The sequence below is a fragment of the Salmo salar genome, chromosome 08 (genome assembly GCF_965601325.2).
Source record: "Salmo salar chromosome 08, fSalSal1, whole genome shotgun sequence".
NCBI classification, from domain to species: Eukaryota; Metazoa; Chordata; class Actinopteri; order Salmoniformes; family Salmonidae; genus Salmo; species Salmo salar.
Genome location: NC_138298.1, coordinates 13760180 through 13774984, shown reverse-complemented (window position 1 = coordinate 13774984; position 14805 = coordinate 13760180).

Sequence of the window (14805 nt, the reverse complement as noted above, 5' to 3'; positions counted from 1 at the left end):
TTTAATGGCACAGGCAGGGAGCCCAGCCAACAGCGAGTTGCAGTAATCCAGACGGGAGATGACAAGTGCCTGGATTAGGACCTGCTCCGCTTCCTGTGTGAGGCAGGGTCGTACTCTGCGAATGTTGTAGAGCATGAACCTACAGGATTGGGTCACCGCCTTGATGTTAGTAGAGAACGACAAGGTGTTGTCCAGGGTCACGCCAAGGTTCTTAGCACTCTGGGAGGAGGACCCCATGGAGTTGTCAACCGTGATGGCGAGATCATGGAACGGGCAGTCCTTACCCGGGAGGAAGAGCAGCTCCGTCTTGCCGAGGTTCTGCTTGAGGTGGTGATCCGTCATCCACACTGATATGTCTGCCAGACATGCAGAGATGCGATTCGCCACCTGGTTATCAGAAGGGGGAAAGGAGAAGATGAATTGTGTGTCGTCTGCATAGCAATGATAGGAGAGACCATGTGAGGATATGACAGAGCCAAGTGACTTGGTGTATAGCGAGAATAGGAGAGGGCCTAGAACAGAGCCCTGGGGGACACCAGTGGAGATAGCACGTGGTGCGGAGACAGATTCTCGCCACGCCACCTGGTAGGAGCGACCTGTCAGGTAGGACGCAATCCAAGCGTGGGCCGCGCCGGAGATGCCCAACTCGGAGAGGGTGGAGAGGAGGATCTGATGGCTCACCGTATCAAAGGCAGCAGATAGGTCTAGGAGGATGAGAGCAGAGGAGAGAGAGTTAGCTTTAGCAGTGCGGAGAGCCTCCGTGACACAGAGAAGAGCAGTCTCAGTTGAATGACCAGTCTTGAAACCTGACTGATTTGGATGAAGAAGGTCATTCTGAGAGAGATAGCAGGGATGGCACCAAGGACGGCACGTTCAAGAGTTTTGGAGAGAAAAGAAAGAAGGGATACTGGTCTGTAGTTGTTGACTTCGGAGGGATCGAGTGTACGTTTTTTCAGAAGGGGTGCAACTCTCGCTCTCTTGAAGACGGAAGGGACGTAGCCAGCGGTCAAGGATGAGTTGATGAGCGAGGTGAGGAAGGGGAGAAGGTCTCCGGAAATGGTCTGGAGAAGAGAGGAGGGGATAGGGTCAAGCGGGCAGGTTGTTGGGCGGCCGGCCGTCACAAGACGCGAGATTTCATCTGGAGAGAGAGGGGAGAAAGAGGTCAAAGCACAGGGTAGGGCAGTGTGAGCAGGACCAGCGGTGTCGTTTGACTTAGCAAACGAGGATCGGATGTCGTCAACCTTCTTTTCAAAATGGTTGACGAAGTCATCCGCAGAGTTTTGGTGGATGGCCCTCTCTTGACAGGTTTGTTGTGGTGCCATATTCTTTCCATTTTTTAATAATGGATTTAATGGTGCTCCGTGGGATGTTCAAAGTTTCTGATATTTCTTTATAACCCACCCCTAATCTGTACTTCTCCACAACTTTGTCCCTGACCTGTTTGGAGAGCTCCTTGGTCTTCATGGTGTCGCTTGCTTGGTGGTGCCCCTTGCTTAGTGGTGTCGCCGACCCTGGGGCCTTTCAGAACAGGTGTATGAGATCATGTGACAGATCATATGACAATTAGATTGCACACAGGTGGACTTTATTTAACTAATTATGTGACTTCTGAAGGTAATTGGTTGCATCAGATGTTATTTAGGTTCAATTCTTAAAATATGTAGCCAAGATAGTCAACCCAGCAAAAAAAATCACATTCTGGGAGTCATAGGATCCATTGAGGACTTCTTGCAAACTGAATTGTTCGCATTCATCAACATAATTTCAATAACATATTTCAATATTACTTCTGAGGCCCGAGGTAAGTCTGGTAAAGATGTGGTAAAGAGCCACATCGTAGGACTCTAGTGCCATGCACAAGAGTCCTCACTTTTTTAAGAAAACAAATTCTACTTTCTGACAGCAATAAAGGTGTGGATTTTACCAAAGCTTGTGCTGATATAGGAAAAGCAGCATACATACCTGTCTGATAAAATGAATCTTTCTGGGGAAGTAAGATTAACAGTGAAGACTGGAGCAATTAATCACAGACTCTAACCACATCTCTATTCACAGTTTTTATGCGAGAAAAGTCATACTGTATAAAAAAATTATTTTTTAATTACATTTTTTATTTCACCTTTATAAATAAATAATCATGACAGCTGTGATAGAAACAGGAAGTTTCGCTACCGTTTAATAAATGCCGACAGGTCATTTGGTAGGATCTTTTTGTGCCTGTAAAATATATTATGCAAGAAATGGAGGTGTAAACGCCTTTATACAGAAATGTTGATATAACAACCACCATATCAAAGTAAACTTGGAGTCACACGATGACATGGTGTGTGGTCTTCCCACTTGAGTAACTTTCTATTAAGGTATGTATACTTTTGATTATTGCATTTTTTTTTATCAATTCCCCATTACATGTGTAACCAGTAGGCCTAGTAAATGTGTCGTTAAACCCTGTAATTTGGTTACATTAATATCTGTTAATAATGCATGTATTACAGTCATTTACCATTCTCGAAGTAGAAACGTTGTTTGCAGAGTTCAAAACCTGCTGCACTTGTGAGAAACAAATTTGTGTTTACTTCATAATCATCATTAAGGAGTTTTGTCAATGTCTTATGTTTGTATTTGTATTTATTACGGATCCCCATTAGCTGCTACCAAGGCAGAAGCTACTCTTCCGGGGTCCAGCAAAATTAAGGCATTTATACAATTTTTACAACGTTACAAAACATTCACAACAGATTTCACAACATATTAAGACTGTGCCCTCAGGCCACTACTCTTCAACCACATATATTCAACACAAAATCCATGAGTACGTGTGTGTATAGTGCATATGTTTTTGTGTGTGTGTACAGTATGCATGTCTCTGTGCCTTTGTTTGTGTCTCTTCACAGTCCTCGCTGTTTCATAAGATGTATTTTTAAATCAAATTTTACTACTTGCATGAGTTACTTGATGTGGAATAGAGTTCCATGTAGTCATGGCTCCATGCAGTACTGTGCGCCTTCCAAAGTCTGTTCTGGACATGGGGACTGTGAAGAGAATTCTGGTGGCATGTCTTTTGGGGTATGCATTGGTGTCCGAGTTGTGTGCCAGTGGTTCAAACTCTCACCCAATGTGGTACAGATCTGCTATTTTTACACTTTAGAACCGGAACCCCCATCAGGAGATAGCCAGCAAACTAGCTACTGGCTAGTAGTCAGTTAACCACTGCTAGCGGTCATCACCATTAACTCGGACATCAGCCAGCCTCAGCCCGGTCAATTCCTGCCAGTCTGCACAGTGCGATATCAACCCAGAGCATATCGGACTGCTTTTTCTCTACCACATCTCCGGATTCCTACCGCACGCTCTGAACCTTTAGACCGGATCATCGCAGCTGGCTAGCTGCTATCCGAGTGGCTACTCCTGGTCCATCAGCCAATTATTGGGCTACAATACCTATTTTGCCTGGACCCTTTTACTGCCGACACGGAGCCCAGCTGATCCATCATGACTGGTCTGCCGACGTAACCGTCCGAGGGGGTTTCAACAGGCTCTTCCGTTGCGACGTCCCTCGGAGGCCCATCTTCTAGCCTGCTAGCACCGGCCCACTAGCTGTCTGAATCGCCGTGTCTCCAGCTCGCCTAGCTACTCACTGGTCCCCTATGATCACTTGGCTACACATGCATTTTTTACATTTTTTACATTTTAGTCATTTAGCAGACGCTCTTATCCAGAGCGACTTACAGTAGTGAATGCATACATTTCATACATTTTTTCTCCATACTGGTCCCCCGTGGGAATCGAACCCACAACCCTGGTGTTGCAAACACCATGCTCTACCAACTGAGCCACACGGGACATGCCTCTCCCTAATGTCAATATGCCTTGTCTATTGCTGTTTTGGTTAGTAATTTTTGTCTTATTTCACTGTAGAGCCTCCAGCACTGCTCAATATGCCTTAGCTAGCACTTATTTTCCACCCCCCACACATGCAGTGACCGCACCTGGCTTAAATGGTGCCTCTAGAGACACAACTCTCTCATCGTCACTCAATGCCTAGGTTTACCTCCACTGTATTCACATCCTATCATACCCTTGTCTGTAAAATTATGCCTTGAATCTATTCTTCCACGCCCAGAAATCTGCTCCTTTTACTCTCTGTTCCAAACGCACTAGATGACCAGGTCTTATAGCCTTTAGCTGTACCCTTATCCTACTCCTCCTCTGTTCCTCTGGTGATGTAGAGGTTAACCCAGGCCCTGCAGCCCCTAGCTCCACTCCCATTCCCCAGACATTCTCATTTGTTGACTTCTGTAACCGTAAAAGCCTTCATGCATGTTAACATTAAAAGCCTCCTCCCTAAGTTTGTTATATTCACTGCTTTAGCACTCTCTGCCAACCCAGATGTCCTAGCCGTGTCTGAATCCTGGCATAGGAAGGCCACCAAAAATCCAGAAATTTCCATCCAAAACTATAACATTTTCCGACAAGATTGAACTGCCAAAGGGGGCGAAGTTGCAATCTACTGCAGAGATAGCCTTCAGAGTTCTGTCATACTATCCAGGTCTGTGCCCAAACAATTCGAGCTTCTACTTTTAAAAATCCACCTTTCCAGAAACAATTCTCTCACTGTTGCTGCTTGTTATAGACCCCCGTCAGCCACCTGCTATGCCCTGGACACCATATGTGAATTGATTACCCCCATCTATCTTCAGAGTTTGTATTGTTAGGTGACCTAAACTGGGACATGCTTAAGACCCCAGCCATCGTACAATCTAAACTAGATGCCCTCAATCTCACTCAAATTATCAAAGAACCTACCAGGTACAACCCTAAATCCGTAACCATGGGCACCCTCTTAGATATCATCTTGACCAACTTGCCCTCTAATTACACCTCTGCTGTCTTCAACCAGGATCTCAGCGATCATTGCCTCACTGCCTGGTGCGTAATGTGTCCGTGGTCATACGACCACTGTCAAATGCTCACTAAAACACTTCAGCGAGCAGACCTTTCTAATCGACCTGGCCCGGGTATCCTGGAAGGATATTGACCTCATCCCATCAGTAGGATGCCTGGTTGCTCTTTAAAAGTGCTTTCCTCACCATAAGCATGCCCATTCAAAAAAAATTGAACTAAGAACAGATATAGCCCTTGCTTCACCCCAGACTTGACTGCCCTTGACCAGCACAAAAACATCCTGTGGAGTTCTGCATTAGCATCAACTAGCCCCCGCGATATGCAACTTTTCAGGGAAGTCAGGAACCAATATACTCAGTTACGAAAGCTAAGACTAGCTTTTTCAAACAGAAATTTGCATCCTGTAGCACTAATTCCAAAAAGTTTTGGGAATCTGTAAAGACCATGGAGAATAAGAGCACCTCCTCCCAGCTACCCACTACACTGAGGATAAGAAACATTGTCACCAACGATAAATCTATGATAATCGATCATTTCAATAAGCATTTTTTTACGGTTGGCCATGCTTTCCACCTGGCTACCCCTACCCCTGCCAATATCTCAGCACCCCATCCAGCAACTTGCTCAAGCCCCCCCCCCCCCCCCCCCCCCGCTTCTCCTTCACCCAAATCCAGACAGCTGATGTTCTGAAAGAGCTGAAAAATCTGGATCCCTACAAATCAGCTGGGCTAGACAATCTGGACCCTCTCTTTCTAAAATTATCCGCCAAAATTGTTGCAACCCCTATTACTAGCCTATTCAACCTCTCTTTCGTATCGTCTGAGATCCCCAAAGATTGGAAAGCCCAAACTGTTATAGACCTATATCCATCCTGCCCTGCCTTTCTAAAATCTTTGAAAGCCAAGTGAAAAAACAGATCACCGACCATTTCGAGTCCCACCGTACCTTGTCCACTATGCAATCTGGTTTCCGAGCTGGTCATGGGTGCACCTCAGCCACGCTCAAGGTCCTAAACGATATCATAACCGCCATTGATAAAAGACAGTACTCTGCAGCCGTCTTCATCGACCTGGCCAAGGCTTTCGACTCAGTCAATCACCGCATTCTTATCGGCCGACTCAATAGCCTTGGCTTCTCAAATGACTGCCTTGCCTGGTTCACAAACTACCTCTCAGATAGAGTTCAGTGTGTCAAATCGGAGGGCCTGTCGTCCGGACCTCTGGCAGTCTCTATGGGGGTGCCATAAGGTTCAGTTCTCGGGCCGACTCTTTTCTCTGTATATATCAATGATGTTGCTCTTGCTGCAGGTGATTCTCTGATCCACCTCTACGCAGATGACATCATTCGGTATACATCTGGCTGTTCTTTGGACACTGTGCTAACAAACCTCCAAACGAGCTTCAATGCCACACAACACAGCCTCCAACTGCTTTTAAATGCTATTAAAACTAAGTGCATGCTCTTCAATAGATTGCTGCCATTCACCCTCCCGCCCGACTAGCATCACTACTCTGGACGGTTCTTACTTAGAATATTTGTACAACTACAAATACCTTGGTGTCTGGTTAGACTGTAAACTCTCCTTCCAGACTAACATTAAGCATCTCCAATCCAAAATTAAATCTAGAATCAGCTTCCTATTTCGCAACAAAGCCTCCTTCACTCATGCTGCCAAACATACCCTCGTAAAACTGACTACCCTACCGATCCTTGACTTCGGCGATGTCATTTACAAAATAGCCTCCAACACTCTACTCAACAAACTGGATGTAGTCTATAACAGTGCCATCCATTTTGTCACCAAAGCCCCATATTCTACCCACCACTGCGACATGTATGCTCTCGTCGGCTGGCCCTCACTACATATTCGTCACCAAACCCACTGGCTCCAGGTCATCTATAAGTCTATGCTAGGTAAAGCACCGCCTTATCTCAGCTCACTGGTCACCATAGCAACACCCACCCGTAGCACGCGCTCCAGCAGGTATATTTCACTGGTCATCCCCTAAGCCAACACTTCCTTTGGCCGCCTTTCCTTCCAGTTCTCTGCTGCCAATGACTGGAACGAATTGCAAAAATCGCTGAAGCTGGAGTCTTATATCTCCCTCTCTAACTTTAAGCATCAGCTTTCAGAGCAGCTTACCAATCACTTTACCTGTACACAGCAAATCTGTAAATAGCACACCCAACTACCTCATCCCTATATTGTTACTTATCCTCTTGCTCTTTTCCACCCCAGTATCTCTACTTGCACATCATCATCTGCACATCTATCACTCCAGTGTTAATGCTAAATTGTAATTATTTCGCCTCTATATCCTATTTATTGCCTTACCTCCCTACTCTTCTACATTTGCACACACTGTACATAGATTTTTCTATTGTGTTATTGACTGTACGTTTGTTTGTGTAACTCTGTGTTGTTGTTTTTGTTGCACTGCTTTGCTTTATCTTGGCCAGGTCACAGTTGTAAATGAGAACTTGTTCTCAACTGGCCGACCTGGTTAAATAAAGGTGAAATAAAAAAAATAAAAAAAATATAGGAGGCAGACAAGCGGAGTAGAGAGATTAATGTGATTGAAAGAAACTGCATTTTCATCAGGATATTTTTTACAGGTATTTTTGTCGGCTTTAGGCCTTTGTATTTTATTTAGTTGATGATGGAAGTTACAGTATAGGCTGCTGCATTGGCCTGTCGGCTATCTCTGAGTTACATTACATTACATTTAAGTCATTTAGCAGACGCTCTTATCCAGAGCGACTTACAAATTGGTGCATTCACCTTATGATATCCAGTGGAACAACCACTTTACAATAGTGCATCTAAATCTTTCAGGGGGGGGGGGGGCGGCAATCACCATGGTCTTGTAGCGGATGTGAGCTTCAACTGGAAGCCAGTGGAGAGAGCGGAGGAGCGGAGTGACGTGAGAGAACTTGGGAAGGTTGAACACCAGAAGGGCTGCGGCGTTCTGGATGAGTTGTAGGGGTTTAATGGCACAGGCAGGGAGCCCAGCCAACAGCGAGTTACAGAAATCCAGACGGGAGATGACAAGTGCCTGGATTAGGACCTGCGCCGCTTCCTGTGTGAGGCAGGGTCGTACTCTGCGAATGTTGTAGAGCATGAACCTACAGGATCGGGTCACCGCCTTGATGTTAGTGGAGAACGACAGGGTGTTGTCCAGGATCACGCCAAGGTTCTTAGCACTCTGGGAGGAGGACACAAGGGAGTTGTCAACCGTGATGGCGAGATCATGGAACGGGCAGTCCTTCCCCGGGAGGAAGAGCAGCTCCGTCTTGCCGAGGTTCAGCTTGAGGTGGTGATCCGTCATCCACACTGATATGTCTGACAGACATGCAGAGATGCGATTCGCCGCCTGGTTATCAGAAGGGGGAAAGGAGAAGATTAATTGTGTGTCGTCTGCATAGCAATGATAGGAGAGACCATGTGAGGATATGACAGAGCCAAGTGACTTGGTGTATAGCAAGAATAGGAGAGGGCCTAGAACAGAGCCCTGGGGGACACCAGTGGTGAGAGCGCATGGTGCGGAGACAGATTCTCGCCACGCCACCTGGTAGGAGCGACCTGTCAGGTAGGACGCAATCCAAGCGTGGGCCGCGCCGGAGATGCCCAACTCGGAGAGGGTGGAGAGGAGGATCTGATGGTTCACAGTATCAAAGGCAGCAGATAGGTCTAGAAGGATGAGAGCAGAGGAGAGAGAGTTAGCTTTAGCAGTGCGGAGAGCCTCCGTGACACAGAGAAGAGCAGTCTCAGTTGAATGCCCAGTCTTGAAACCTGACTGATTAGGACCAAGAAGGTAATTCTGAGAGAGATAGCAGGAGAGCTGGCCAAGGACGGCACGTTCAAGAGTTTTGGAGAGAAAAGAAAGAAGGGATACTGGTCTGTAGTTGTTGACATCGGAGGGATCGAGTGTAGGTTTTTTCAGAAGGGGTGCAACTCTCGCTCTCTTGAAGACGGAAGGGACGTAGCCAGCGGTCAAGGATGAGTTGATGAGCGAGGTGAGGTAGGGGAGAAGGTCTCCGGAAATGGTCTGGAGAAGAGAGGAGGGGATAGGGTCAAGTGGGCAGGTTGTTGGGCGGCCGGCCGTCACAAGACGCGAGATTTCATCTGGAGAGAGAGGGGAGAAAGAGGTCAAAGCACAGGGTAGGGCAGTGTGAGCAGGACCAGCGGTGTCGTTTGACTTAGCAAACGAGGATCGGATATCGTCAACCTTCTTTTCAAAATGGTTGACGAAGTCATCCGCAGAGAGGGAGGAGGGGGGGGGGGGGGGGGGAGGAGGATTCAGGAGGGAGGAGAAGGTAGCAAAGAGCTTCCTAGGGTTAGAGGCAGATGCTTGGAATTTAGAGTGGTAGAAAGTGGCTTTAGCAGCAGAGACAGAAGAGGAGAATGTAGAGAGGAGGGAGTGAAAGGATGCCAGGTCCGCAGGGAGGCGAGTTTTCCTCCATTTCCGCTCGGCTGCCCGGAGCCCTGTTCTGTGAGCTCGTAGTGAGTCGTCGAGCCACGGAGCAGGAGGGGAGTTCCATGCGCTAATTTCTTTAGCTGCCAATGGATCACAGTGTAGGCTATCAATGTGTCCACATGGCAAAGGCTGGTGCTCTTGCATTAGTTTAATAAAACATTTCAGATTTTTTATCATTTTAATTCAGATTTTTATGCCACGTGACAATAAAACATTATTATTGAATTGAAGCTGTTCCACGAAAATGCGCATATAAAAATAGTCATAACTGGCACACAGGTAGATCGAAATGGTAGGATAAATTGTACGTTTCCCTAAACTTGAAATGCACAAGCTGCCTATGGTCTTTATTATAACACCCACAGGAGGTCGCATGAAAAAAACAGGCCCGCAACAATAGAAATCAAATCCCCATCCAGTTGATTCGTTCTGGCCCCAGCCCTGGTTTCACCATTGATTTTATATCATGAAAATTGTATGAAAACATTCAGGAGCATATAATACTGGAAAAATAATATAAACTAATACTTTGCTCTATATTGACCCTGATTTTTGTTCTGTTTTAGCGTTAAATCCTTTAGCCTGAAGGAATAGACTGGCACAGCACTGCAGCAAATAAGGTTTTCGTTATTTCAAAATTGAGATGCAGTGCCAAAGCTGGATGGACATCGGTAAATGTTATTCCCTATGGATGGTGTATAGCTATGGTGTTCAGCTGTGAATAATTCTGGACAAACATATACACACACACACACACACACACACCAAATTCCTAGCTGCAGTGTACAGAATCATATACCAAAAATGTTGAGCCTAAATGAAGCAGGATAAAAATGCTGGAGAGACAGGGGATTCTGCCTTGGTGGTGTTCAGCACAAAATCTCCTATTTAGGGATTTGGTTGGCTCTTTCAGTCTAGGTCGAGGACTCGGAGAAATTGGCCCCCACACCGCATGCATTTTCTCTGACATCATCATCCATATACTAAGTGGGTCCATTCACCTGGAAGCTACAGCAATTCACTTCTGTCAACTCCTTAAATCTGGGCAATTAAAAAGTATTCTTTGATTGTTCTGGTTGGGCATAATCTTTCAAGTTCAATTTGGAAGCTGGAACGAGGCATGACCGGGGCATACAGAGTGCAGGGGCCTTGGTACAGAACGGAAAAGGTTACAGTCCTTTGTTTGATCACAGGCCCAGTACACAACTGTGATATGCTCAGAACAAACCCTGGCATGGAGAAGCACAGAATGGCAGAACAGCGGCCAGCTGCTTTGATGAAACGTAAAGGTCAAGATAGCTATGTGGTTTTCAGAGTGACTCGGTTGTTGTGTCACAGGTTAAGACCTAATGGGTTTCCGTAGTTTTGTGATGGTTATTCACCATTGATGCCATTGAATGACCTTCACTGTAAAATCAATGTCATTATGCACATAGGGAAAGTGATATGCAGATTATTTGCTGAGGGAAACAAACATGCAAACTCTTATTCAAGCACAGACTGACAGACAGACAGAACACACTCACACTCTCACTCATATTGCTGGAGTGTTAGGGGGAAAACTATTTCAGAGTAAGTGAGAGTGCTTGTTAAGCGACAACGCCAGGCTATTTCATTTTACATATATATAGCAATACCTCTGTGTTTTCTCAACACAAGCTTAGTTGAGGGAGTCACCAGCAAAATCTAATCAGAGTTGGGAAGCACAATTTTGAAGCCAGATACTTTCCTCAATCAATTCCATATTTTTCTTGTAAAGGAGAGGAGAGATTTGGCCCTACTAAACTCAAAAATCTTTCCAACACATTTTGAATGATATACACCTTCATGTGGCAGACTGAGTGCAGCAGCACACATACATTTTCAAGTTAAAGCTAGGATTGGTGAATTTCAACAAATATGTGCCACACAAACTTTGAGATTAAAAAAGGAAGTAAAACATTTTAGAATATCACAACTTTTCACAGCTGGCTTTATGTAAACACAAGTGTGTGAGTCAAGTAGCTGCTGTTTGGCTTTATTTGGACTATTGTACACTGCGGATATGTTTGTTTATCATCTTGACCATGTGCTAGCGTGGTAGGCTAGTCGACACATTGTTTGTTTTTGAGTGAGTGATGATTTTGACTCTGTAATAGAGAAAGATATTTATGGGATCCCACAACATTCCACTGGTCAGTGTCCATTTTAGGAGGATATGTTGTAAATACAGACTTTAAGTTATGAAATACATGGAAAAGGTGGTTCGACAGTAAAGCAGTGATATAGGTTGACATTTTAAAATGTGAGAACTAATTTATGATTATTATGTGGAGGCTGCGATTCCGAACATAACCCCTCTTTTGCCCTTTTCCCGGCCCCATGAAAGCCTTTTCCCCAAAGCAAAAAATCTGTATCACATCTGTGCATGAATTTCTTTATGCCTCGATCACACCGACAGCATCATTGCATTTTAGTACACCAGAAGTACATTCATTTCCAATGGAACACTGTGTTTACCTTGCAGCATTGTGTTGCAGAGGCAGTTGCAGTGCGTTCTGTGTGGTGTATACATTGTATTTGTTGAATGTATGCGTCAAACTGTATACGCAGACGGCTTGACAGAAATGGTAGCAGAATGTGATGATGAACTTTTGTTGCACACATATCCAGATGATGATGTATTACATTTTGTGCAATGACGCTGTTGGTGTGATCGAGGCGTTACCTCTACTTTACTCACATATTTTTATGAACACCTTCCCTTCACATTCTTCAGTCTGTAAAGTAGGGAATCCCATACATGTGCACAAGCTACAGATTTTTAGCTATAGAGAAGAAGCTTCCAGAGAATTCAGAACCGCAGCCCCTTCGTTATTATCATTCAACCTCTATTTGACCAGTTTAGACTCTCAAATCTTACACAAAATAAGCATAACGTTAAGATGATAAGCATTTAGCTTGACATCAGTAATCTTAAAAGTATGGGCTTGTGACAGCATTGGTAAGGTAACCGTGGTATACAGTATATCTGCCAGAAGTAAAATTGCGATTCAATTATTGAAGTTAAACTCTATTTTCGGGACCCCACAGCCACTTATGTCTGCTGGAGTATTTGAGTCTGGTAATTGTTGAAACAGAAGGACACAGCCTACAAAAAGGACATAGCCTACTCTGTGTAAACACACTGGACCGTGGTGTGGGCTACATTACATTTCTGATTCCTTAGCAACCTTCACATGCAGCACTATGGTATAAAAAGTATATTGACCAGTCCAGTTGGGAATAGGGCCAAGCATGTGCAAGATGTATCAGTATTGGCTCTGTTCCAATAGCATAAGTGAATGAATCAATGTATTGGCCATGAAGTCCCGTTCACTGGAAACAGATAGAGCCTAGTCCTGGATTAAAAAGCACTTTCAATGGAGAACATACTTCTTAGTCCAAAAGTAATCTGGTTCAGGAAATCAGCCTATAATGTGTGGGAGTTTGTCGGCTATAGCTGTGGGATTCTAAAACAGATTTTGAGCATGGAAGTGGACATGCAAGAAGGGCATATGATGAGGGGGAGGGGGCAGGCTTGGCTAGGGAGTCGAGGTGTGTGCGAGTGCGCTTGTGACTTGGCAGTCTTGGCAGTGGAGATAAGAAGTGTGATTTGGATGGGGAGATGGTCGGAGGGGCTTTCCATTAGAAAATGGGGAGTTGTTACTGCGCTGCCAATACAAGTTGGCGGCATACACATGCAGAACGCTAATGGTGATGCTCACACTAACACTTCATTATAGCCTACATAGCTAGGCATTAACCCAGGGGAGATACATTATTATTTATGGAATTATGTAAATACATTTGAACATGTAATATGTGGCTCAGTTGGGAAAGCATGGCGCTTGCAGTGTCAAGATTGTGGGTTTGAATCCTGCAGGGGCCACCTGTACGAAAATGTATGCACACACTACTGTAAATTGCATAAGATTAAAGCATCCACCCTAATTTGTCTCCAGGTGTGTCTTGTTTTGAGGGTTGGGATGCACCTGGAAACAATAATTAGGACATGATGCACTATGTCAAAGTACTGTTAGTGCAGACAGGTACAGCGCATTCGTAAAGTATTCAGACCCCTTTTTCCAGATTTTGTTACATTACAGCCCTAATCTAAAATGGATAAAATACAATGTTTTCCTCATCAATCTACACACAATAACCCGTAATGACAAAGCGAAAACAGGTTTTTCGAAATTTTGGCAAATGTATTAAAAATGTAAAACCTTATTTACATAAGTATTCAGACCTTTTGCTATGAGACTCGAAAATTGAGCTCAGGTGCATCCTGTTTCCATTGATCATCCTTGACATGTTTCTACAACTTGATTGGAGTCCACCTGTGGTAAATTCAATTGATTGGACATGATTTGGAAAGGCACACACCTGTCTGTATAAGAACTCATAGTTGACAGTGCATGTCATGCCAAACACCAAGCCATGAGGTTGAAGGAATTGTCCGTAGAGCTCCGAGACAGGATTGTGTCGAGGCACAGATCTGGGGAAGGGTACCAAAAAATGTCTGCAGCATTGAAGGTCCCCAAGAACACAGCGGCCTCCATCATTCTTAAATGGAAGAAGTTTGGAACCACCAAGACTCTTCCTACACTCTAAAAAGAAAAGGTTCCTGGAGTATCCTTTAGGAGTTCTTCAAAATGAAACTGTGGGGGAACCTCTATAAGTTCTTCGAAGAACCCTACAAAATGGTTCTTCAAAGGACCCCTTTCAATGGATCCTGGAATAACCTTTTGAAGAACCTTTTTGGGTACATTTTTTAACTTCCCCTTCCCCTATTTTTTTTATAATAATACGCATAACAATAACAACAATAACACAACATTTCAGTTGTCAGTGTTTATTATGATTTTAGTGGCAAAGCAGAATTTAAAATTCCAAAGATGAGGTAAACTCCCAGCCAAGCCTAAGTCCAATGGATAGATCCTCTGGCATGTTCATTTTTTAAACCTTTTTTATCAACGCATACATTTTTTTGCAAATGTATGCCTTTATTACTATATGATTTATATTGCCTGAATACTCAACGATGATTAACACCTCAGTTATGTGTGCTTCTGTCAGGGTTGTGGTCAAATGTGTAACGCCCTGGCCATAGAGAGGGGTTTTTTGTTCTTTATTTTGGTTAGGCCAGGGTGTTACATTGGGTAGGCGTTCTATGTTCCTTTTTCTATGTTTTGGTATTTCTTTGTTTTGGGCCGTGTGTGTGCTCCCAATCAGGCACAGCTGAAGCTCGTTGCTGCTGATTGGGAGTCACACATAAGGAGCATGTTTTTCCTTTGGGTTTTGTGGGTAATTGTTTCTGTTTTGAGTATTTTCCTAACAGGACTGTTTGCTGTCGTTTTGTTCATTTTTGTAGTGTTCTCTTGTTTTTTTAATTAAAATT